Below are 26,474 nucleotides of genomic sequence, written 5' to 3' on the forward strand. Positions count from 1 at the left end.
ACGTATGACGGTTTTGTGATAATTATGCTGATCTGTAGAACTCCCTGATAACGATGATATGGAGCAACCTGCGAGTCTGACCACAAAATGATGAACGATTGAAAGCATTCTGTTCTTGTTCGTCGTTGTCGAGGATGACCATGGCCAAGACTCAAGATTGGCTGAAATGTCGTGTCTGGTGCACCTACAGCAATCTGCGAAATTCACTGCGCCCCCGCGAAAAACAACAACCCCAAAACACACACAAATAAGTCTATAAAAATAAAATAAGATAAATGTACACTCTGCTCAGACAGCTGCTGTCAGGCTGCAGTTGTTTTGGTGTTTGTCAAAGTGCTAGAATTTTGCCCCATGTAAATGCCAGTCCGTGATTACATGTGTTAACGATCTTGTACACAGGATTTAATCACCTTTAAGTAATATATACAATTGTTTTTACGGAAGGGTTTGCTATGTCAAATGACTTGATATCTGTTTGACAACAATGGACAAAGAGAGGGATGGTTAACAGATTCTGAAGGCTTAATCATTTTTAATATTGTTAATTCTTTGTTACTTTTGAATTAGTTAATAACTGAGATTAAGTGATGTCGGCAGTAACTTATGATGGAAGGACATCCAACAAGGGTATCGCCCGTTTCTTCCCAAAGTGAAAAAAATGGGCCTCCGTGATGCAATTATGAAAATGTCCTTGTTGACTTTCATTTGAATTCCAGCAATTATCCAAGATATCTGCCCCGGCATTTTTTCCTCTTACCGTTCAGATTCCAGATACTGTCTGACATTTCTGTAAGTTTGAGAAGAGCACCATTGACGTCAAACTTTGCGATAGGTGGGAGTGATGAAAGCCTATTCTGAGCGAGGCGAAGGTACCTATTCCTCTTTCTCTCTCTCAGGATGCAATTAATTTTTCTCCGATTGCAGGTTTCCATATTGATACGAGCAAAAATAATGATTCTTATTTCTTCTTCTCCTCCTTTTTTTTCTCTGGAAAAGAAACAGCTTGGACTTTTTACATGTTTTTCTAATGAGATAACTCTCTGCCGTTGATAACCACCCACCAAGGTACTAGTTAAGCTCCCGACCACCCACCCAGACACGCACAGCTGATAAGAAAAGACATTTTGTGAGAAAAAACACACATTTCGCTTGATCCCTCTTCTTCATTTATGTCTCACTTATGCACAACCTTTCATGAAGATGATCACGATGACGATGATAACGACGACGACGACGACGACGATGATGATAATAACGACGACATTGATGGCGATCTGACCGTTTAGGGGAGTTTCTGAATAATGTTACGAATATGAAACATCTGGGGAATCCACTGTACCTTTATTTCGAAGCACGTGCACGGCACCACAACTATAATCATTAGCTAAATCAAAGTGAGTGAATGCGCTTCAGGGCCATGCTTCTCTCCGTTGCTTGAAGCAAAACGTAGTCAAGAGGCGCTGCCTGGCGGCAAGACGATTGTGCCGTCTATGACGCGGCGGCCTAGTAACGTACATCGCGTACACAAGTGAAGTAACTCATTGAAAGCAACCCAACCCTAGCAAGGAGGGCTCTTTCTTTGCTTACTGCACGACAGTTAGTTGAGCTTTTACAATTCTTGCTTTTCCGTAGTGAAGGCATAGCATTGCTTATTACGCAGTATCTTAAGGTATACTTTTAGAAGCGATCTGAGGGCCTTTTTAAAAAAAAATGTTAAGGTGTTATCCCTTTTTTATTTTAAAGCACAAAAATGAAGACAGTTCGAATATGGAAACACGATGTGACGAATACGAAACAACAGAACGCTCACGCTTCGAACTCAAGTGAGTAAAGCTTTTCAAGCGGAGTTCTGTACAATCGCCTTAGGTAGACAAGGCAGCGCTCCTAACAGTGACTATAGTGGGCGTGGTTTCAGATACTTCCCTGTAAAGAAATGTTTGGGCACTACCCGCTGGATGCCTGCTTAACAGACTACGTGACCAGTAGGCTGTTAGCTACTAATGCAAAAATAGAACCTTGTTTTCTTCCAACATGCCCTGACAATGCAGACTTCGGTAAGATTGCAAATGTCATTTTCTTCTTATTTCATTTAAATGTCACGGGCGGCGATATGAAAGCAAAACCGGACGAGCGACTTTTTCTTTCTTGCAATCTTGCTTTTCTTCTAATGCTGATGGAACTCAAGCTCAGTATTATTTTACACAGGCTGCAGTACAAAAAAAGTCTTCTGGAAACAATAGGAAACAATAGGCTGAACAGATATTTGTAGAAACTTTTGAATTTTTAGTTCTCAGCGGCACACAGAATAGCTGTAGCCAGGACGCGAAAGTTTGAACATGGATCAGGTGATTGCTGATCGTTAAAGGCACAGTCCTTCCAGTTAAAACAGTTTTGCTCACTATCTCAGACCTGCTTTTACCCATGGAATAAGACCATCCCTCCATTTGGACACATACCAAAAGTCATTGACCTGTCTTCTTTCTGTGCAGAGTGGGCCTTTTTTTATGAATTAATTTCTCAAAAATCCTCTTTCGTTATTTACACATTTGTTAGAACTTAAGTCATCAAATAAATAGACATATGCACAGGATGTAGATTTTTGGGATGTGTTCAAATGGCGTGAAGGTCTCATCCCAGGCATATATATTTGCAAAAGCCTGAGCAGACCTAAGACAGTGAGCAGAAATTAATTTTTTTCCGGGAAGGACTGTGCCTGTAAAAGGAACGTTTGGACGGATATCTAGATTAAATAGCTGCCTTGTGAGAAAACTGGAGGACCGATAAACATACAATGCGCAAATGTGCCAATAGAGAGATGTAAGCATCAGCTATATAGATTCATTTTAATGGTATGCAATGTCCATTGATTTGAACGGAAATTTAAGGAAAGAGGCGGAGACAGAGAGGGGGAGAGAGAGAGAGAAACTGAAACTGAAACTGAACTTTATTACCAAAGGATAGAGGTTTTAGGCAAAGCCTAATCTTACAACCTGTCCCTTATACAAACACTTAATACAGACGCACATAAAATAGATAGTAAAATTGACAAGGTTATTGTTACTTACAGACGTACATAATGTAAATAGTAATAAGAAAAGGGTTATGGTTTTGTATACACATTCAAAAATGGGAAAAACAATATAGTGTGGAAATTGCAGCATAGTTGCAATAATGCATTGCATATAAACATCCAAAACAACTAATAACAAAAGGGAGAAAACAAATGTGGGGAGGAATTGTCCCAATCATTCGCATGTATATCATTATCAATTCTTGCCAAAAAGAACAAATCAAAATACAAACATAACTTGACTAAATGTAAAAAGCACTAAAATATCAGACATGAAAAGTGTTCTATTTACCCATTAAGCGGGAATGAAACTGGCGCCTAAACGTTTTCACAGAAGAGGCATTTCGGAGGGGTAGGGGTATGGAATTCCATAGAGATGCTCCTGAGAAGGCTAAACTTGACTTATACAAGTCTAGACGAGGGATGGGGGGAATCAGGTTCTGGGACCCATATCTTTTTGTGGCATGTCTGAAATGTGATTTTAAATATCCAGGAACATTATTGTTAATTACTTTGTACATAAAGACAGCCTTGTTTAGCGTCAACTGATCTTTCAAGGGAAGGAAATTAAGGAGCTTTAATTTATCATCTGTTGGCTTATTTGACTCATGCAGAATTAGTTTTGCAGCACGGCGATGAAGAGAATTGAGTCGTTTGAGATGAACATCACTGCAGTTATCCCAAAGTGTTGAAGCAAAGTTGATATGGGGCATTATGTGAGCGTAATAAAACAACTTGAGTGCTTCCACATCGGCATAATGTCTTAATTTAGACAATAAGTACAAATTTTTAGATACTAATTTGCAAATTTTACTCAAATGAGTTTGCCATTTCAATTCTTGATCAACGGTAACCCCTAATAATTTATGCTCTTTAACTTGATGCACTTGAGTTGAATCAATTGACAGTTGAAGTTGTAAGGGTTTTAATTGGTGTTTTTGTCTAGTTGTAATCACCATACTTTTCGTCTTAACAGGGTGAATAACCATTGCATTAGTGGTGCACCAGTCTGTCATCTCATCTATACTTTTTTGAAGAGATTGGTTGACGGCTACCAAAGACTTCTGACTGGTGTGGATTGATGAATCATCCGCAAAGAACTCACATCTTACTTTCTCATCTGACACATGAAGAGGTAAATCATTTATATAAATACAGAACAATATAGGTCCTAATACAGACCCTTGAGGCACACCACACAGAGAGAGAGAGAGAGAGAGAGAGAGAGACAGAGACAGAGAGACAGAGACAGAGAGACAGAGAGAGAGACAGAGACAGAGAGAGAGACACACACACACAGAGACAGAGACACAGAGAGTGCTTCACTTTGAGCTAGAGTATGACAGTATGACACAGAGGGTAAGGGTGAATATTCTAAAAAACAGAAAGTACAATAGACAGCATGAAAGGGCTTACGATTGTCATATCATACCCTAACTCCATGATATCCGTTTAGGCCAAAACAAGACCAGATATGACAAAAATTAAGTAAGGTGTTTTCCCGTTATTAAAACCGAAGGGCAGGCATGTCTGTCTGAATGCTTCCCTTGACTGAAATAAGCCTATCTTAGCTATGGTTGGACATACGCCTCCTCAAATGTCAACATGAGTTTCTCCGTTTTGGACCTGGTCTGGGGAATATATACTAAAAACATGTATACTTTACTCCATTCAAAGTGAAAAGAGACCCACAACGGCAGCGCTGACTGCGAGCACTGACACATAATGATCCAGCTGGATCTCCAAACTAACTCCATGACTCTCCTTGGAACCACCTCCGGCTCGCGTGCCTCGTTGACCGGGAGCTAGAGCCTTTTTTTCTTCTTTTTTTCCCCCTCTAAAGTCGGGGTCAAACCCGGGAACATGCCCCTAATGGTTTTACCGTGAGGGCGTTAAACATTACTTATCATCATCAACCTGGTTGATGACCTATATTCTTGGGAAATCTGAGTTTCACCTGTAATCCTGTGTTAAGTCGTCAGGCTTATACGTGTCACATCTGGGGCGCTGGTTACCATACTCAGAGAACAATGTACTTATTCTTCTGTGTTCTAGAGCTGCAACTCCCTCGTACACTCGTGCTTTTTTTAAAGACCGGCTTTTATCTGTGTGGCCATTTTTCTCCGCCATTGAGCCAGTCGTACTCCGTTTTGGGGGGTTGTATGCTGGGTATTTTCATGTCTCTGTAACCCAAATTACTCAGACATGGATAACACGTTCGTCTTTGTCTTGTGCTTGCGTGTACACACGAGGGGGGATAAGGCACCAGCAGGCCTACAAATAAGATGAACTGTTCGATCGAAAAACTCTCCACACTTATCTCACCTGGCGCAGCCGGGATACGAACTCCGAACAATTCCAAATGGAAGGCCAATGTATGGAAGTCCACTAGGCTTTTGAGCTCAGAACAACGAACGATATTGATAAAAACTATTTGCGTAATCTGGTCTAAGCATGATTGCTTTTGTCATTTACACACACACACACACACACACACACACACACACACACACACACACACACACACACACACACACACACACACACATATATATATATATACACACAAAGACACATACACACAAACACATGTATATACACACACACACACACACACACACACACACACACACACACACACACACACACACACACACACACACACACACACACACACACACACACGAGGCAGATAGACATACATACACTGAGCGGAGAAAACTCTGACTTCATACAAGTGTTTGACATTTTATTCATCTTAATACGAAGAAAAACAACAACAACAACAACAAACCTTACAACGTCGCAATCGGCGTTTTGAATAGCAGATTTGTTTAGATACACATTTGCCATCAGTTAGTACTGACTGTGTCACTTGTCAAATCATCATCTGGGGGATAAATACACTGACAAAAAAATGAATACTTTAACACAAACTGCCTTGAATGTACACTCTACAATCACAACAGACATGAAATAATTGTCTCCGCCGCCTAAAACGTGTCTGTAACTAGTGCGGGTTTGGAAGGGGGCAGGGGAAGGGGGGTAGGGGGGGGGGGGGATAGAAAGCGGGAAAAAAGAGAAGCAGGAAGTCGGGAAAGAAAAGGAAGAAGAATGCAAGGAAATAAGGAAAGAATGGAAGAAGGGAAAAGGGAGAGGGGTAGGGAAAAGGAATAGAACGAACTGTCCAAAGAAGGAAGGAGGGAGAAGGGGGGAGGAAAAAGTGAAAGGTGGATGGAAGTGCGGCAGAAAAGAAGAAAGGCAAGAGGGAAGTAGCAAAAGAAGAAACGTCAGCACCAAAAGAAGAAACGTCAGCATCAAAAGAAGAAACGTCAGCATCAAAAGAAGAAACGTCAGCATCAAAAGAAGAAACGTCAGCATCAAAAGCAACAAGAGGAGGAGCAAACTGTACAGAGAATAAAATGTTACATCATAATTTACAAAACGAGTTAACAGAACCACACACAAAAAGTAATCGCGGGTGTAGACAATGAAAGGGCTATCACAATACAGGCAATATGAAATATGACAATTGTCCTCACTCTACAAAATCACATCTCATCATCATTATTGAAAACAAAACGAAACAAGTCGCGTAAGGCGAAAATACAACATTTAGTCAAGCTGTCGAACTCACAGAATGAAACTGAACGCAATGCAATTTTTCAGCAAGACCGTATACTCGTAGCATCGTCAGTCCACCACTCGTGGCAAAGGCAGTGAAATTGACAAGAAGAGCGGGGTAGTAGTTGCGCCGAGAAGGATAGCACGCTATTTTGTACCTCTCTTCGTTTTAACTTTCTGAGCGTGTTTTTAATCCAAACATATCATATCTATATGTTTTTGGAATCAGGAATCGACAAGGAATAAGATGAAAGTCTTTTTAAGTTGATTTCGAAAATTTAATTTTGATCATAATTTTTATATTTTTAATTTTTAGAGCTTGTTTTTAATCCAAATATAACATATTTATATGTTTTTGGAATCAGAAAATGATGAAGAATAAGATGAACGTAAATTTGGATCGTTTTATAAAAATTTGTTTTTTTTAACAATTTTAAGATTTTTAATGACCAAAGTCATGAATTAATTTTTAAGCCACCAAGCTGAAATGCAATACCAAAGTCCGGCCTTCGTCGAAGATTGTTTGGCCAAAATTTCAATCAATTTGGTTGAAAAATGAGGGTGTGACAGTGCCGCCTCAACTTTTACAAAAAGCCGGATATGACGTCATCAAAGGTATTTATCAAAAAAATGAAAAAAAACATCCGGGTATAACATTCCCAGAAACTCTCATGTCAAATTTCATAACGATCGGTCCAGTAGTTTGGTCTGAATCGCTCCACACACACACACACGCACAGACAGACAGACAGACACACACACACACACATACACCACGACCCTCGTCTCGATTCCCCCTCTATGTTAAAACATTTAGTCAAAACTTGACTAAATGTAAAAAGGTTTTGGGTGAGAGGTGCGATGCACAGGGAGTTGTAGATGGGGGTGGGGGGGGGGGGGGATCAGGGATAGGTTGCTTTGAGGACGGGCTGAGGTACCTTTGTAAAAAATAAAAAATAAAAATGTTTTAAACATTAAGGGAAATACAGTCTACTTCCAAACCCCGCGCTCCCTGTTTAAAAAAAACAAGAACAGATGATGAAGAGCAAACATTTTCTTCACGGCTCTTTATCTCTCCTTGTGCCGGGTTTAATAGTAGAATTGAAGGAGGGCTCATTCTCACAGATTTAACCAGATTTTCACAGGTAGCTACCACAAAGACGTCTGTTAGACCTTGAGTCACGCTCTCGGCATGACATATGCAGTTTCCGTTGGTCAACAGCAACGATCGTTAGATCAATCAAGTGTTCGTGTCCAAAATTAAACAGGACGTAGAATGGTCATGCATCTCTAAATGGCATGGATATAAACGGATTACATATCTTTTGGTTAGCAAGTCACTTTGGTTTAAGTCTGCCTAAACAGTCCTTAGATCAATCTAGCATCCGTGTCAAAAATTCCACAGGACGTCAAACTTTCATACATCTCTAAATGGCATTAATGTAAACTGACTATTTTGTTAGCGCTTAACATTTTTATGTTTTCTTTAACGGCAGAACATCTGTTTTCCGAACAATTCTGAAGAGAAGGACTTTCAGTTTTCACAAACATATAAAACTGACAAGACTTTATATATGCACCTTCTGCACGGCAGGGTTTTGAAAAAATGTAAACAAGTGCAAGATCTAACCTTAAATGTACGAAAAAGTCCAGGCAGTAGTATGGCAGTCCGTTTGTAAAGAAATTACGTTTTTTTCGTGTTGATCTAAATAATGAATTGTTTAGCTAAATAATGCATTATTAGAACTGTGGGTTTCCAAACAAGTCTGAACAGTAGAACTTTACATTTTCAGATATCACAAAATAAGGATTTGTCACGAAAAAAAAAAGGGAAAAAACCACAACTTTCATGCATACAATTTTGCACGATACCATACGACTTTTGAAGTGCTAACCTGCCAAAAATAGCGCCTGTATGCAGCAAACGTCGTCAGCAAATCGCGAGCGCGGAATCAAATTGTCTGGCCATAAGATGGAGCAGTTCGCGTTAGATTTAGGGGCATGTCACAGTCAACACTGGATCTGTCACGGCATATCAAGGCGACACAAATGCCAATCATATTGCTATCAACATACTAATTAAATAGTGCGCGAGTGTGCGGGTGTGTGTATATGTGTGTGCGTGTGTGTGTGTGTGTGTGTGTGTGTGTGTGTGTGTGTGTGTGTGTGTGTGTGTTTTAGTGTGTGTGTGAGTGAGTGTGTGTGTGTGCGTGTGTGTGTTTTAGTGTGTATATGTGTGTGTTTGAGTGTGTGTGTGTGTTTTAGTGTGTGGGTGTGTTTTAGTATGTGTGTGTGTGTGTGTGTGTGTGTGTGTGTGTGTGTGTGTGTGTGTGTGTGTGTGTGAGCACATTGCATTCTGCTGTGTTTTTGAATGCATTGACTGGAAAAACAACCAAAAACAATCCCTGTGCACTGCACGTGGTCGAAATAAGGTCTTTTGTCTTATGTAGTCTATCTGGGCATTTCAGCTCAAGCCTTGAACCCCTCTGCAGCAAGCATTTGTGGTCCTCTGCTTTTTATTAGCAAAAAGATACATTCCTTCTGGTGTACATAGAGAATACTACATGGCTTGCTGTGTCGTACCAGATTTACACAAGTTGATTTTTTAAATATTGAACTGCGAGCGAAAGCGAGCTGTTCACTATTTGAAAAAGCAACGAGTGTAAATCTGGTACGAAACAGCAAGCTATGTAGTATTCTATTTATCCTACATACTGTACTTACGTGTATTTTACTCAAAACGTCCCGCAGTCGAGAAGACGCTTCTTTTTGAACCTCGATCTCTTCCATAGCCTCTTGCAATCTCTTACGTCAAAGCAAAGAAAGTCACTCTGGAAAGTGTTGCGTGACGTGTTAGTTCTAAAAATTCACCGAGGGGAATTAGCGAGCGCACATTTTTTTTCTTTCTCCATAATGACGCTTGTCTCGGTGACTTTGGCATCATAAGCAGTGGAAAAACAGGTCCCTGCCAGACTTGCTTGACATGACTTCATTTCATGATATACACACGTGCGGTTTGAACGATATTGTTATGTAATGAGTGGTCTCTCTCACGTATGTAGGATAAACAATCATACACACCGCCCAAAATCCTTCCAAGATTTGACATAGAATAAGACCATCGTGCACCTGGTCACACACACCAGAATTTAAACACGTAAGCTGCTTCCTGGGCTATCTCGATTTTTTTTGCTGAAGTAATTTTTAAGATAGACATAGGTGTCATTCATGAAATTAGTTCAGCGGAAAATTCTACTCTGCACAAAAAGCAGCCAGGCTGCAGATTTGTGGTGTCTCTCAAAGTGGAAGAGTGATCTTATTCCAAAATAAGAGAAATAAGTTTGTTTTTTTAAATACACTAAAACAAACATCGACGAATCTGTGATAGTGTAAAATAAATCGTCTACAATGGAAGAAAAGTAACTTTAAAAATCCATTCCAGTTTCTGTCGTTTTCTGTCACTTTTTAATCAGTAGTCACAACTTCACCGTAACCAGCTAAATAAACCAGCATTTTGAATGTGTTGATTTAAAATATACTTTACACGAACATCAAAGCAAAAATACCTTTCAAACTAAAACGCCATATTATAAGCTTGAACCAAAACTGCGTTGGAACAAAAATGTAAACGCCTTTGCATTATTACACGACAACACTGAAAAGAATGACAAAAACGGGGATGGTTGGGGAAAGAGGGCCGATGTTCAGATTCGGTACAAACTGAGAATAAGCAGGTTTTATTTCTGCCGAATTTTCTTTTGAAACAAACTGTTTAAGTGGATAAAGGTAGAGTGCAAAACAAAACTAAATATTGTCATTGGAAATACTGCACTATCATTCTCAATTGGTTTTGTGGCATACAAATTGTTGAACGATTCGGAAAAGCAAGCATGGAAACAAAAAAGGAACCAATATTCACAATACAGAACACATTTTATCATTAATTAAACTTGATCCTTCAGGTAGTCTGGTTTTCCAGGAGGACCAACTTACTCTCTAGACTTTTTCGAGAAATAACAGTATCTTTCTTTCTTTATTTGGTGTTTAACGTCGTTTTCAACCATTCAAGGTTATATCGCGACGGAAATAACAGTATGAACATGAGCATGCGCTATGGACATTTTCTGTTCGTGGCACCAATGTAATTGCTTCAAATCAAAATGAATATAGCAAAACGAATACCAATACTGACAACAGCATTCGCGTGAAACAAAAACACAGCAAAATATAAAAGCAGCCATAAGTTATACAGCTAGTGTTCATGACAAAAGTGATTCATGGCCTTTAACATAGCAAATGTCTTATTTTTAACCCCCCCCCTCCCCCCTCCCCCGAACCTTTTTCCCATTTGATGTCTTGCGCCACGATTCTCTCTGTTTCAGAATTTTACAATAAGCATTTAAAAAAAAACATTCATTAAGAAAATAATACGCCAAGGGGAAATGATACAATTATTAAAAAGAACATGTCCACTTGGTCACAAAATAAATATGAGAGATTAATTTCTGGTGGTCAAAGGACGACAAACACGACAAGAGCAAAAGTACTTACTTATTCAACTATTACTGGGTACGACTGAACCTTACTTAAAAAAAATGACCACACAATAGCTAACTGTCACTTTGAATGCGTTGACTCAGAAGGGGACCAAATACAATCACTAAATGTTGCCAAACATTAGTACAACATAAGGGAAATAACGATAACCATAAACTGGCTATCAATAGCTTAGACCACTGAGGTAAATGCACATCACTTGAACTGAGAATCAAACAATCATTTGAACAATACGCGCACTGGGTGCACTGTTTAGACCGCAAAAGTCATAACTTTGAATGAGTGGAGAGCGGGCGATTTCTTAAGTTGCTTTTAAGGTGATTACTCGTTCATCAAAACGTGAACCAAATGATAGCTCAAGAAATCTTTACGTTGTTTTAGATTAAAAATCACAAAGCAATCACTAATCATTTTTATGGTTGTACAGACCGAAAATTATGTATTTCATGACGTCACATGCATATTGATTAATGAAAAACAAAAACAAACTATTTTCAACAACAAAAATTAGACTTAAAAAGTGAAACAAAGGATTTCCGAAGAGAACAAAAGTGATGAAGCAAAACGCGACCAGACAATTCTTTCAAATTATGATGCATTGATTGAACGTACAATAACGTCATCGTTGAAGGATCCTATGCATTAAAAGGGTGATAAATGACAATCAAAATATACTTTTGTTTCAAAATGAAAACTTAGAGTGACTGTGAGTGTATGTCTTTGTATGTGCGTTTGTACCTGAGTCCTTGTCTGCCTGTTTGCCTGTCTGCCATTTCGTCCGTCTGTATGTATGTCTGTCTGTAATCGATAAACATTAACCTAGGTATAAGCAAATAACAACAAATGAATGCACAACTCAAACTGATTTTTACGACATACCATTTGCCTTTTTTCAGCTTACGCGAAACCTAAAATATAAACGATTTGAATATATATTTTAGAATATTGTCGAGCAAGACTTCTTAACACGCATGTACATGTACATGTTTAAATAATTACAAGGACACAAGAAAACGAAACTCAATAAATTATCTATACTAACAGGCGTAAATAAATTCGATACCACGTGAATACGTGGCAAAGTATTAAACACAGAAGTTCATTACAAAAGTGAAGACAAGAGAAGAAAGAAATAAGGAAATAAAGAAAGAAAGAAAGAAAGAAAGAAAGAAAGAAAGAAAGAAAGAACATCAAAGGGGAAAATGAAAGGGTAACAATCGACACATAGTCCGTCCGTAGCTTTCACAGATACACAATTATGGCTGGGAGTATGAGCAATCCATCGAACAAACACAAGTCCACTTTAATACACATCGCCACAAGATACTGAACAAGTGTGGTGCCCGCGCCAGGGACAAGAAGAGCTTTAAATGCGAGACTGCAGGGCTGTCTGTCTGTCTGTACACGCCGATAGGACCCTTGCCTTCTGATGGCATAAGATGCGTGCAAGCTACATTTCTTTCTTCCACACGCCTCGCATTAACACAGTTTGTCCAGTTGATTAGAGAATAGTCTTATTTGTCCACAGGACATTTGTACCGTCATCTATACACGAGTTCCTGCAGAGGAACATCAAACTCCCTGAACACCTTCTCAGCGGATGCCACGGGACCTGAATACACTTTCTGCATTCTTAGAAAATGCTGGTAGGAGCTTGAGGGTAGGGGGGGTTAGAGCTCGTTGGGGTATGGGTGGGAGGTATGGGTGGGGAGAGAGGGGTGGGGGGGCTTCGGGGACGAAAGGTTTGGCCGATTTTCTTAACGCATTATTGGTGACCGTGGGCTATTAATCCAAGCACCTCCGACAAGTCTGTTCCAGTTAGGCTCGCCGGCTGTTCACTCCTAGTAGCCATTGCTTATCCTACAGAACAGCTTCTCAACCAGCAAAAGATTTCAGTTCTGTGATCAGAGCAGCGGTAGAGTGTGATGATGGTGATCAAGTCACAATGTCTTTCACCATTTGTAACGTGAGTTTCATTTCCTTGTTGCTTCCTTCAAGCCAGATGCGTCTTGCCAAACTGTCGCCATTTTGACGACAACGACGCAGGCTAGGGACTCACAACTTTGACAAATGTCGTACGTTTTGGCGAGGTGATCTGCAGGTTTCAGCGTCAACGTCGACAATGTCCTTCGTTAATGTATAGTGGTTGTCTAAAGAAAGTGACGCTTGAGCTGGTGCCCCATGTTTTCCTGTTATTATTACTGTATGACGATTCGGTTGAATACAACTTTGTTTAAGCCAAAGTGACGACGTCTAGGAGTCATGGTTGTATGAAATGTCCTCAAATGTGTGGGATGGTTTGCTGTTTATAGTGCCGACTGTACATCTGTTTTCCAGTTGTTCTCTTCATTTACATTGGTCGTCTAAATGAAGTGACGTAATACAGGATGCCACAGCCGAATGAGATGTCTCCGTTGAAGTTTGATGGTGTGCTGTCCAGTGTCACTAGTTCTACCTTGAATCGCTTAAAAGAAGTGATGCAGTTAACAAAGTTATAACCATGTCAAAATGAGGTCGTGTGTATTAAGTTTTGGTGTCCATTGTGAAATCATCAGTGTGTAATTCTTAGTGGTTTTCTAATTATGGAGGAAATTATGAAGTGCAAATAGTTGTAAACGTGTGAAATGCCCGTTATGGATGTTAGGGGGCTTAAGTGTCTATATTGCTAATAGATCAAGCTGTATCCAGAAATTCACAACCGTGTCAAGTGTCTCCGCGTCACCGCTTGCTTCGCAGTAACAACCGTAACAGCATACCAGTATAGGATTTCACAACCGTTAATAAGGTCCTTGGACGTGTTGGGATTTACAGTCATAGAGTCCGCTGTGAAACCGTTTCCATTCAAATTCACCATGATAGCCTAGAAGATCGTGCACGAATGCAGTGGTGCTCGCAAGCACATGTGTGTATAATTATCTTAGGTAAAAAAGAATTAAAAAAAATGCGCCACATAGAGTCACAACCGTATGAATGTTCTCAGATGTACATCACAATGCATATCAGTGGATGTAGTTTATGTCTTTATTTACTGCATTAACAACAACTTTATGCAGTCTACGATAGGTGCAACTGCAGCTGGCTCTCAAACTAAACAGTTTCTGCCTGTTCAATCTATAGGTTGATACTCCTCAAAAGAACATGTGTTTCATGTGGACATTCTTGCAATTCAACTTATTCTATAACGTTGGGCTGCCCCCTCCCCCTTCCCCGTGGCTATCACAATAGTGTTCATAGATAAATAACGAATACTCTGACCTCTTTTTGTCTCGACTTTCGCTGCTTTCGTCCTTTCAAATTTGGCATTTGTTTCCATTTTTGTGCTGGTTAAGTAGTTTATATTAATGTTCTTTAAAGAAAAAAGCACAAATATGCATGTATTGTTATGAGTTATGATGACACAATACGGAAACGAAGGGTAATGCAAACTACGAAATCTGTAAAGTGTGATCTTCATAGCGTTAAAAAATGCTTTGATAAATTATTCTAAAAATCAATTTCCAGCTCCTGAAACAAATGATATCGTCCTTATCTGTGTCATATCACCCTCACTAGCCCTTATCAATATTGAAATCAAATTGTAATTGATTGAAGTTTTGATTGAAGTTGGTGATGACTTTCGTATTGTTAACCTATGTCTGTGTTGATCAAAGTGACGCTGAATGCGTTCATGTTGTGTGACGTGCATCACTCTGACTGCACTAATGCTTCTTCACCTAACCGCAACCCGCACACAGACGTACGTCCAGTGCAAACTGTCCAGATCGGTCACTCAGGGAAATACTTCAACTGGTGTACTGTTCGGTTCAACTGACATGGTGTCCGAATCGGCAGTAATCATCCGTGAAGAATTTCCATGACGGATCATCATTCTGTTTTGGCCATCCTGGGTCTGTAGTGACGTCACGTTCATGACGTCAGGATGAATAGTAGTGAGTCAGTTCAAGAGGGCGCTGGTGCTGTCACGGATGTACTGACGTCACAACAGGCGTTTCTTGGCTTCCTAAAACATAGAAGAGGAAGTACAGAAAATTAGTCAAAACTCAGGAAAAACTTCGCACACTTTGTAATTCTCCATTTTTGTCTGTTAATTTGTTTGCTTGTTTGTTTGTTTAAAAGTTCACATATTTTTAAAGGACAGAGATGAAACATCAAATGGCTGATAAATAAAGATGACGACGATGACGATGACGACGACGACGACGACGACGACGATGCATGGCCTTGTTGTGCGTAGCCTGTAACGTTCGTAAATTGAATATGATCAGGCTCTTTCAAAACAACCAAGGAGTTACTTCTGTTAGCCAAAAAAAGAAACGCCACATTAGTAGATTTCATTTGTACACCTGAAAAACATTTCATATACGTAGATGTAATCCGCGACCGAGTAATACAATGGATACCATACTGACACGAGTCCGATAGCCCAAGAGTACCGTGAGACAAGTCAAAAAGAAGTTTGAAGAGAAAATAAGAGAGTGTTCAACAGTACGTGAGTACAGCAAGGAGTAAAGAAGAGTAAACTAAAAATATAAGCGAAAATTCGTATTATTGTGCTGTCCTTGTATCGGTGAGTACACAATTCTTTTGTTTTTCAACTTTGTTCATCTCACCCACAGTCACTTTATTATGACCTGCACGGTTGGCTTAGTGGTAAGGCGTCCGCCCCGTGATCGGGAGGTCGTGGGTTCGAACCCCGGCCGGGTCATACCTAAGACTTTAAAATTGGCAATCTAGTGGCTGCTCCGCCTGGCGTCTGGCATTATGGGGTTAGTGCTAGGACTGGTTGGTCCGGTGTCAGAATAATGTGACTGGGTGAGACGTGAAGCCTGTGCTGCGACTTCTGTCTTGTGTGTGGCGCACGTTATATGTCAAAGCAGCACCGCCCTGATATGGCCCTTCGTGGTCGGCTGGGCGTTAAGCAAACAAACAAACAAACAAACAAACTTTGTTATGTAGATTTGGAGTAAAGTAGAGTAAAGTAAAGTAAAGTAAAGTAAAAACGAAAGTAAAGTAAAGTGTAAAATAAAGTCAAGTCAAGTCACGTCAAGTCACGTCAAGTCAAGTCAAGTCAAGTCAAGTCAAAACATAAGTTAAGTAAAGTAAAGTGTAAAATAAAGTCAAGTCAAGTCAAGTCAAGTCAAGTCAAGTCAAGTCAAAACTAAAGTAAAGAAAAGTGTAAAATAAAGTCAAGTCAAGTCAAGTCAAGTCAAGTCAAGTCAAGTCAAAACGAAAGTAAAGTAAAGTGTAAAATAAAGTCAAGTCAAGTCACGTCAAGTCAAGCAAGGTAAAGTAAATAAAGTAAAATAATGTAGCAGTCAAGTCAAGTCAAGTAAAATCTGTATATTGTGCAAAGTCCACAGACATGATAAAAGAACACAAGAACAGAACAACAATTTCCCGAAGGTTCCGTCAGTTCAAGAATTGGTTTTTTTTCCTCGCTCTCTCGTCAAGTCTTAAGATTGCACAAAACACCCACACACACACACACACACACACACACACACACACACACACACACACACACACACACACACACACACACACACACACACACACACACACACACATTGCAAGTAGGATAAGAAAAGCAGGGCAGAGTACGGTGCACCGAGTAATTAGACATTAGGTCTATTTAGGCCAAGATTACTTGACTTGGCACTGTAACCCCGACCTTAGCTCTCCGCGCAATCTTCAAGAGAGTGCACCACTGAGCCTTCCGTCTTTCAAGGAACAAACAACACTGTTATGCAAACTAACTTACTTTCTTGCACGTGCTGCTGGTTTTGCTTCTTGCTGATTTGACAGTTTGAACAGCCTGACCTAGTTTATATTTGATACAGCGCGGACCTTCTTCGCGCAATCAGGTCTCCTACTTATTCATTCTAATGTCAAGGCCTAACGGTACAGTTTTCGGACTTTCGAAGGTGGACATGTTTTGTGCTCGGTAATAGTTCAAGACCCATTTAAAATTAATCAGCTTTCGGGGGGGAAAATAGTGTAAATTAAGTGAGGTACACTCTAGGAGGAAGACACTTCGATCGTATGACCACGGTCATCAGCTATGCGAATGTACCGAACATAGCAATCGAAGAAAAAACAAGTCGCGTAAGGCGAAATTACTACATTTAATCAAGCTGTGGAACTCACAGAATGAAACTGAACGCACTGCATTTTTTCACAATGACCGTAGTCCGCCGCTAGTGCAAAAGGCACTGAAAGTGACGAGCCTGTTCAGCGCGGTAGCGGTTGCGCTGTGCTGCATAGCACGCTTTACTGTACCTCTCTTCGTTTTAACTTTCTGAGCGTGTTTTTAATCCAAACATCTCATATCTATATGTTTTTGGAATCAGGAACCGACAAGGAATAAGATGAAATTGTTTTTAAAACGATTTCGGAAATTTATTTTTAATCATAATTTTTATATTTTTAATTTTCAGAGCTTGTTTTTAATCCGAATATAACATATTTATATGTTTTTGGAATCAAAACATGATGAAGAATAAAATAAAAGTAATTTTGGATCGTTTTATAAAATAATAATTTTAATTACAATTTTCAGATTATGAATGACCAAAGTCATTAATTATTTTTTAAGCCTCCATGCTGAAATGCAATACCGAAGTCCGGCCTTCGTCGAAGATTGCTTGGCCAAAATTTCAATCAATTTTATTGAAAAATGAAGGTGTGACAGTGCCGCCTCAACTTTTACAAAAAGCCGGATATGACGTCATAAAAGACATTTATCGAAAAAATGAAAAAATGTCTGGGGATTTCATACCCAGGAACTCTCATGTAAAATTTCATAAAGATCGGTCCAGTAGTTTACTCTGAATCGCTCTACACACACACACGCATGGACACACACACACAAACACACACACACATAGACACACACACACACACACACACACACACACACACACACACATAGGTGGTTTTACAGTCATTTGGGGTCGGCTGTGTATCAAAATGCCATCTTGCTCAAAACACAGGCATTTGGGGTCTCTTTTGTTTTACGTGTTAGAAAGTTTCTTAAAACTTCAATGAGCGTTAAATGCCATTTTAAAGTGTGAAAACTCATTTCAGGAGGTTATTACATAAAATGCAACCTCCAGCGTGATTTTTAGAAAAACAGGCATTTGGGGACGATGTTTGCTGTACAGCAGTGAAATGGGGACGTATGTGGCCACAAAGTGCAGAGCTAGAATTACGTTATCGGTGCTATGAATGTTTTAGGTGTTAGAATGTTTGTTAAAACTTCAATGAGCGTTAAATGCCATTCTAAAGTGTCAAAACTCATTTCAGGAGGTTATTACATAAAATGCAACCTCCAGCGTGATTTTTTAGAAACAAACAGGTATTTGGGGACGATGTTTGCTGTACAGCAGTGAAATGGGGACGTCCAAAAGTGCAGAGCTCCCGCAGAGCTATATGAATGGTTTCATCACATACATGGCGCTAGGCGACATATGTTGTGAAAAATTTTACAAATCACGTTTTTGCGCCCGATATTTTCTTGTCATCTCCAAAGTCAAGGGACAAACACGAAATTCCTTGACTTTTGGGGTAGCGCGACTCTGTTAATTTTAAGAATTAAAAAAAAAAAAAATTCATTACTAGGATGTCCCATCGTTGGGAAATTCCGGTCGCTTCCTCCGAGTGGAAAGCTAGCAGTGACAGAGTCGCACTACCCCAAGTCAAGGGATCTATTAGTCCTGTTTCGCCGTTATCCCAATTCGCCCCCATCCCATTTTGGCGACATTTCTCAGGCCAAGTGTCATTTTACCACCATATCATGTACCATTAGCTCCACATCCCATTTTGGCGCAATCCCGTTTCGCCGTTAGCCCATTTCGCCCCATCCCATTTTTGCGACATTTTACAGGCCAAGTGTCATTTTACCACCATGTCATGTACCATTAACTCCACGTCCCATTTTGGCGCAATCCCGTTTGGCCGTTATCCCATTTTGCCCCCATCCCATTTTTGCGACATTTCATAGGCCATGTGTCATTTTGCATGCCATTCTAAAGTGTCAAAACTCATTTCAGGAGGTTATTACATAAAATGCAACCTCCAGCGTGATTTTTTAGAAACAAACAGGTATTTGGGGACGATGTTTGCTGTACAGCAGTGAAATGGGGACGTCCAAAAGTGCAGAGCTCCCGCAGAGCTATATGAAAAATTTTACAAATCACGTTTTTGCGCCCGATATTTTCTTGTCATCTCCAAAGTCAAGGGACAAACACGAAATTCCTTGACTTTTGGGGTAGCGCAACTCTGTTAATTTTAAGAATTAAAAAAAAAAAATTCATTACTAGGATGTCCCATCGTTGGGAAATTCCGGTCGCTTCCTCCGAGTGGAAAGCTAGTCGCACTACCCCAAGTCAAGGGATCTATTAGTCCTGTTTCGCCGTTATCCCAATTCGCCCCCATCCCATTTTGGCGACATTTCTCAGGCCAAGTGTCATTTTACCACCATATCATGTACCATTAACTCCACATCCCATTTTAGCGCAATCCTGTTTCGCCGTTAGCCCATTTCGCCCCCATCCCATTTTTGCGACATTTTACAGGCCAAGTGTCATTTTACCACCATGTTATGTACCATTAGCTCCTCCCGCAGTGGGGCACTGCGGTTATCAAATTAAAAGCCCCTCCTGTTTTTGGAACCGCAGGAGCTTTCTAGTTTGCTGTTAGGTAGATTTTTGGTTCCTCTTTCCTGTCATGCTCTCTTTTTCTTCATGAATTCTTTTCTTTTTTCTGCCTTCTTGCTCATTCACCTGTATTTTTTCCAAAAATCTCTTCTCTTGCCGCTTGTCTCGCGATTCATGTATAGTTTAATCTGTTAGTGTTCTGATGTAAGTCCAGCAGTAGATAGGTTAAGCCTATTTTAACATACTGGAAACTGGTAATCTTCCAGTAGGTATTAATTTAGTTTTACTAAAGCCTGCTGGGACACAAGTAATGGGTTAGTGCATTTGTAAACAGGAATCGCTTGACAAGTGGCCCCCTTCATCCCCCCCTTCCTCGTCCTGATATGGCTCTGCGTAGTCGGCTGGACGTTAAGCAACAAATAAACAAACAAACAAACAAACCATTAGCTCCACGTCCCATTTTGGCGCAAACCCGTTTGGCCGTTATCCCATTTTGCCCCCATCCCATTTTTGCGACATTTCATAGGCCATGTGTCATTTTACCACCGTGTCAAACCACTAGCGCCACATTCCATTTTGTCGCTATGCCGTTTTGCCGTCATCCCATTTTGCCGCCATCTCTATTTCGCGACATTTTGGATTTTGGCAAAAATGGAATTTGGCGTAAACGGAATGTCTTCCTAGTTGAATAACGCAGTATAGTAGTATAGTGAGGCTTGGCAAGAAGAATAAATAAAAAATGTGATGGCGGCCAAATGGGATGGTGTCAAAATGGGATGACGCGCTATTGTTATGACACGGTAGTAAAATGACACTTGGCTTGTGAAATGTCGCGACAATGGGATGGGGGATAAATGGAATACGGTGAAACGGCATGGTGGCCAAATGGGATATGGTGTCAAAATGGGATGTCGCGCTATTGTTATGACATGTTAGTAAAATGCCCTGTCACGTAGTCTCAATCCAAATTGGAAATCCATAGCATCATCATTATAATCATCCTCATCTCATTAATCATCCAAAATTATAAATTTTATAAAATGACGCTTGGCTTGTGAAATGTCGCGAAAATGGGATGGGGCAAAAAATGGGACGGCGGCAAAATGGGATTGCACCAAAATGGGATGTGGATCAGCCACTAGATTGCCAATTTTAAAGTCTTAGGTATGACCCGGTGTGACGTTTTTATCTTTCGCCGTGTTGATATTTCGATTTTCGGCCTCGTTGATCTAGTATAAACTCTACACTGAACAAAAAACCCACCCTTCGATAGTACTGATGAGCGACCTTGTGTACCTTACATTCATGGGGCCAAATTTGTCCAACCAATTATTTTATTTAACTTAGAAATTTGATTCATCCTAAAATGTTTCTCTTCTTACTCAAGGGACGTAACCACTCGGTACACGTTTTCGAAGAATTCGATTTTGGGAGTGAAATCTATTTAATTTCACAACCAATTTTCTTCACATGCAAGAAACTGACATGCTTTTCGTCCTTAAATAATTTCCCTTCTTAATTTTACCAGGAAACAACATTTCAGTCTCGAGTAAATATCGAGGGGGACATATGTACACAGGCGAAAGATGAAATCGTGACACCGGCCGAGGTTCGAACCCACGACCTCCCGATCACGGGGCGGACGCCTTACCACTAGGCTAACCGTGCCGGTTTACCCTTGAGTGACAGACGGACAGACAAAAGAATATACAGACAGACCGTAATTAACACAAACACACACACTCAGCAGAGCAAAGCGGTATAACACACAAACTCAGCAGAGCAAGGCAGTATTACACACACACACTCTGCAGAGCAACTAAGTCGGTGACACACAGACACAGGTATTTGGGGACGATGTTTGCTGTACAGCAGTGAAATGGGGACGTCCAAAATTGCAGAGCTTTGCTATGAATGGTTTCATCAGTTACATGGCGCTAGGCGACATAAGAGTATTTCCAATCCAGTCAGTAGCATTCACGACCCTGACAACGGATGGTTTGAGTCTGATTTATGAGAATGAGAATGAGGGAGAGAGAATTGTATTAAATTGAATTGAATTAAATTGAATTGAATTTATCTTTCTCTTAACACTGTTACAGAACAAGAAATGCTAAAATGTTTTTTTTTCATCCCGCCCTCGCCCATTGAGGTGAAATAGAAGTTAACCACATTATGTTTGAAAATGTTCCCAGTGCTTTATGTACAATAATGTTTCAATACAATCATAGTGTATTAACATTTTACCAGTATCAGCTGCAAAATAGAAGTAGTGCTTTACAAGTTTCGAAAGAGAAACAGCGTAAATGGTGTACAGCAGTGAATTGGGGACTGTTTCCCAAACAGCAGTCAGATGGGGTCTGGTTGTTGTACAGCAGTCATTTGGAGGCACAAGCTAAAACTGCTTCAGAGATGTGTGTTTTTCATTGGCTTTGATCTCCGCTGAGAGGGAGAGAGTCAGAAAGAGCGACAGAGACAGATAGACAGAGACAGAGAGACAGGCCGAGACAACAAAGGAGAGGTTAAGGACACCCCCTTACCCTTGAGTGACAAACGGACAGACAAAAGAATATACAGACAGACCGTAATTAACACAAACACACACACTCAGCAGAGCAAAGCGGTATAACACAAACTCAGCAGCAAGGCAGTATTACACACACACACACACACACTCTGCAGAGCAACTAAGTCGGTGACACACAGACACAGGTATTTGGGGACGATGTTTGCTGTACAGCAGTGAAATGGGTACGTCCAAAAACCGCAGAGCTACGGCAGAGCTACGAAGGGCCATATCAGGGCGGTGCTGCTTTGACATATAACGTGCGCCACACACAAGACAGAAGTCGCAGCACAGGCTTCATGTCTCACCCAGTCACATTATTCTGACACCGGACCAACCAGTCCTAGCACTAACCCCATAATGCCAGACGCCAGGCGGAGCAGCCACTAGATTGCCAATTTTAAAGTCTTAGGTATGACCCGGCCGGGTTTCGAACCCACGACCTCCCGATCACGGGGCGGACGCCTTACCACTAGGCCACCGTGCCGGTATGGTTTGAGTCTTATTTATGAGAATGAGAATGAGGGAGAGAGGATTGTATTGAATTGAATTGAATTAAATTGAATTGAATTGATCTTTATCTTAACACTGTAACAGAATAGGAAATGCTAAACTACTCTTTTTTTCATCCCGCCCTCGCTCATTGAGGTGAAATAGAAGTTAACCACATTATGTTTGAAAATGTTTCCAGTGCATTATGTACAATAATGTTTTAATACAATCATAGAGTATTAACGTTTTACCAGTATCAGCTGCAAAACATAGTAGTAGTGCTTTACAAGTTTTGCAAGAGAAGCAGCATGTAACGATACGTAAATGTGATACAACAGCGATCAAAGTTCAAGTCTGAAGGTAGGCTCTGAGAAGTGTAACCAGTGCATGCAAATCCTTGGCGATATGATTTATCTCAATAAGGTACAGTGTTCGTCGCACATCCGCAGGCTCCCCCAATAAATGCCAGTCGTTCTGATTCATCATAACTCATGTCTGCTTTGTCCCTGAATAACGTCTAGTACAATGTTTCAGCTTTGGTACAATCGTAGGTGAACATGAAGTCATCTGATTTTGCAAGCAGCTGTTTGGATGAAGCATTGTACACCATTCTAATCACTTTCTTTCGTGTTCTGGGGTTCGTAGTAATTTCTAAAGCAAGTGCTTTTACTTCCCCTAGACTGTACTCCCTTTCCAAAGCATCCTTTTCAGCTTTAGTCAACTGCTTTTCCACTGGTTCCTCTGTATCACTCTCTGACGTAAAATATCTGTCCTTGTCACTGTCAGTGGCCACGCATGTGGAGTCAACGGATTGCTGCAAGGCAGGTTCCGTCAGCTTGGATGGAATGTGGCTCCGTGATTCACGTGCTTCAATGTTCACAACACAGCTTGCCTCGCTGTCAATGCGTTCGCCGGCGTGTAGTCTCATTTTCTGTTTGTGCCTAACGTCGTGAACTTTGTCGTACGTGTTTGTGTGAATTATGCCTGATGTTGTGCTGGCATAATTTCGCAGATGATCGATCAGCTGTATCAACAGAAGAAACGCATACCTCTTTGCTGTTAAATTGTTGGGATCATTGTCTGTCACGTCTGAGCTGCGAAGGGGTTTTGTTTACGTTGCGTTGACTAGCTCGGCAAATGGCGGCCTGTTGGTTCTCTGTGCTGAGCAGTTGAAGTGTGACTGTGGCTCCTTCTCCTTCTCCGGTGACTTTCCAGTACTTGACATAGTGGTCAGCTGGCAGGCCTGTCAAGGTAGCTTCCACAGCAGTTGGTAGTCCAACGACAGGCATTTTCTTCACTTGTTCAAGTAAATTGCTGGAGCGAAAAATGTGTGCTGCCGGAGGGACAGAGAGAGAGAGAGAGAGAGAGAGAGAGAGAGAGAGTTGGGGTAATTAAATAAGAGAGAAAGACAGAGACAGAGTGAGAGTGACGGACAAACAGACGGACAGACATACGGACAGACAGTAACCTGCGAGAGAGAGGAAGACAGACAGACAGACAGATAGGCACACAGTCAAAAACCGAAACAAAAACAAAGAAAGAGATAGAGATAAAAGACACAATTGCAACAGCTCTGCAGATTTCTTTCCTACGTGTTTGTTTAAAACAAATCTGACAGAGAAAGGAGAACAAAACAGAGAGAGAATATGAAAGAGAAAGTGTGTAAGAGAGGGAGAGAGAGAGAGAGAGAGAGAGAGAGAGAGAGAGAGAGAGAGAGAGAGAGAGAGAGAGAGAGAGAGAGAGAGAGAGAGTGGGGGGGGGGCGAGAGAGAGAACGGGAGAGAGAGATGACGATGATGATTGAACGTTGTTATACAATGAATAGGGTTAGAGGCTATCACGCAGCAAACTCTCCAAGAGAGGGAAATAAAGAGATATATCATCATCATCATCATCATCATCATCATCATCATCATCATCATCATCATCATCATCGACATCGGCATCGGTATTGGGATCGGCATCGTCACCTACATGTGTCTTTTCATGGGTTTTTTTGTTTGTCGGCTTGTCTAGTCTGTCTGTCTCTGTCTCAGTTTCTGTGTCTGTCTGTCACGGGCTTGGGGTCTCTGTTTAATTTCGTCTGTTTTCCGTTGTTGCATCTTATTTGCATAACCATCTTCGATAATCATTTGGTCGAAATTTGCCAGGAATAAACCATCATTTGTAATATGCTGACTGTAAGAGAGAGAGAGAGAGAGAGAGAGAGAGAGAGAGAGAGAGAGAGAGAGAGAGAGAGAGAGAGAGAGAGAGAAAGAGAGAGAAAGAGAGATGAAGAGAGCGAAAAAGAGAGAGAGATGGCGAGAGAGAGATGGGGAGAGAGAGAAGGAGAGAGAGAGAGAGAGAGAGAGAGAGAGAGAGACAGACAAACAAACAAACAGACAGACAGACACACAGACACGCAGACAGACACCAAAGGTTGAGAATAGAGAGAAAAAAAGAAAAGTGGACAGACAGACAGAGACCGACATTTTGAGAAGAATGAAGAGAAAACCAGCAGTATGCATAGTCTTAAGCTGTGTTTCCATATCGCGACGCGATGGCAGCACGATAGTTGCGGCGAGGTGGCGGCAGCGTCAAAACCGATCGCAACAGTAATATCAAAGAACGCATGTTTCCATATGTGCGACGCGACGGATGCTTCATCTGGGGATTTAATCAAGTTTGAGTGAATCTTTCTTAAAGGTTTTTCTGTGTATTCATAAATTATGAGTAATCTAAGCTTAATTAGTTTGGACAACATTTTGGATGAAATTATTGCTGCTGCAGGAACATTGAATTGGCAAGTCTGTAACAGTAATCGTCTCTCTGACACCCCCCCCCCCCCCCTGCTTGCTGAAAAATAAAGTTAACTCTCTTCCCGTCCTCTGTCACATCCTCTGATTCTTTTGCTGTATCTTTTCCTCTTTTTTTGGTAAAAATTGTATCTTGTCTGTCTTACATTTATAACAAGGGGATAAGCGATTCTCTGACCTTGACATAACGTGAAATAATAATTCCTATCTAGATGTACATATTTATAACCACATTTAATATAAGCTTAGCTTATTGTGTGGTTACAAATGTTTATATCGCATATATATGCAAGTGATCCAAAGAATGAAATTGTTTTGAGACCTATAGCACCGTTAGTTTGTCAGAACTGGAGGTGGTCCATATCAGGCAGTTGTCCATATTAGGCTATCTTCCCTTACGACCAGGGTGTGCTTATTGCGTGCCTTATGAGAAACAGACCGCGTGCAGAAACACACACACACTATGCTGTGTTGTATTATTTTTGCTTTGGTCAATCGTCTCTAATTAAAAGGACCCTATTCTGAGGTCTCAATATTTTCCCACGGTCTTCCCAACGCATGCGATGTCACTTTCCATTGAGCGTTTTCTATGACGGCTTACTAGTGCCAAAACCTCATAATTGTAATTATCAAGGGAAAATTACTAATTTTCCCTTGATAATTACCATTTTCACGTGATTATTACTAATTTTCCCGGGATAATTACTCACTTTC

The 26,474-nt window shown here is 40.6% G+C and overlaps 1 protein-coding gene across 1 annotated transcript in view; it reads right to left on the reverse strand.

The window, feature by feature from the left end:
• Positions 1-12,985: 12,985 nt before the first annotated feature.
• Positions 12,986-26,474, reverse strand: part of LOC138953227 (uncharacterized) — a 164,017-nt gene continuing 150,528 nt past the window's right edge. The window contains exon 3 of the mRNA XM_070325026.1: positions 12,986-15,251. The gene's annotated coding sequence lies outside the window, so the exon portion shown is untranslated. The remainder of the gene's footprint in view (positions 15,252-26,474) is intronic.

This window comes from Littorina saxatilis, linkage group LG17, assembly GCF_037325665.1.
Source record: "Littorina saxatilis isolate snail1 linkage group LG17, US_GU_Lsax_2.0, whole genome shotgun sequence".
In the NCBI taxonomy this organism is placed as follows: Eukaryota; Metazoa; Mollusca; class Gastropoda; order Littorinimorpha; family Littorinidae; genus Littorina; species Littorina saxatilis.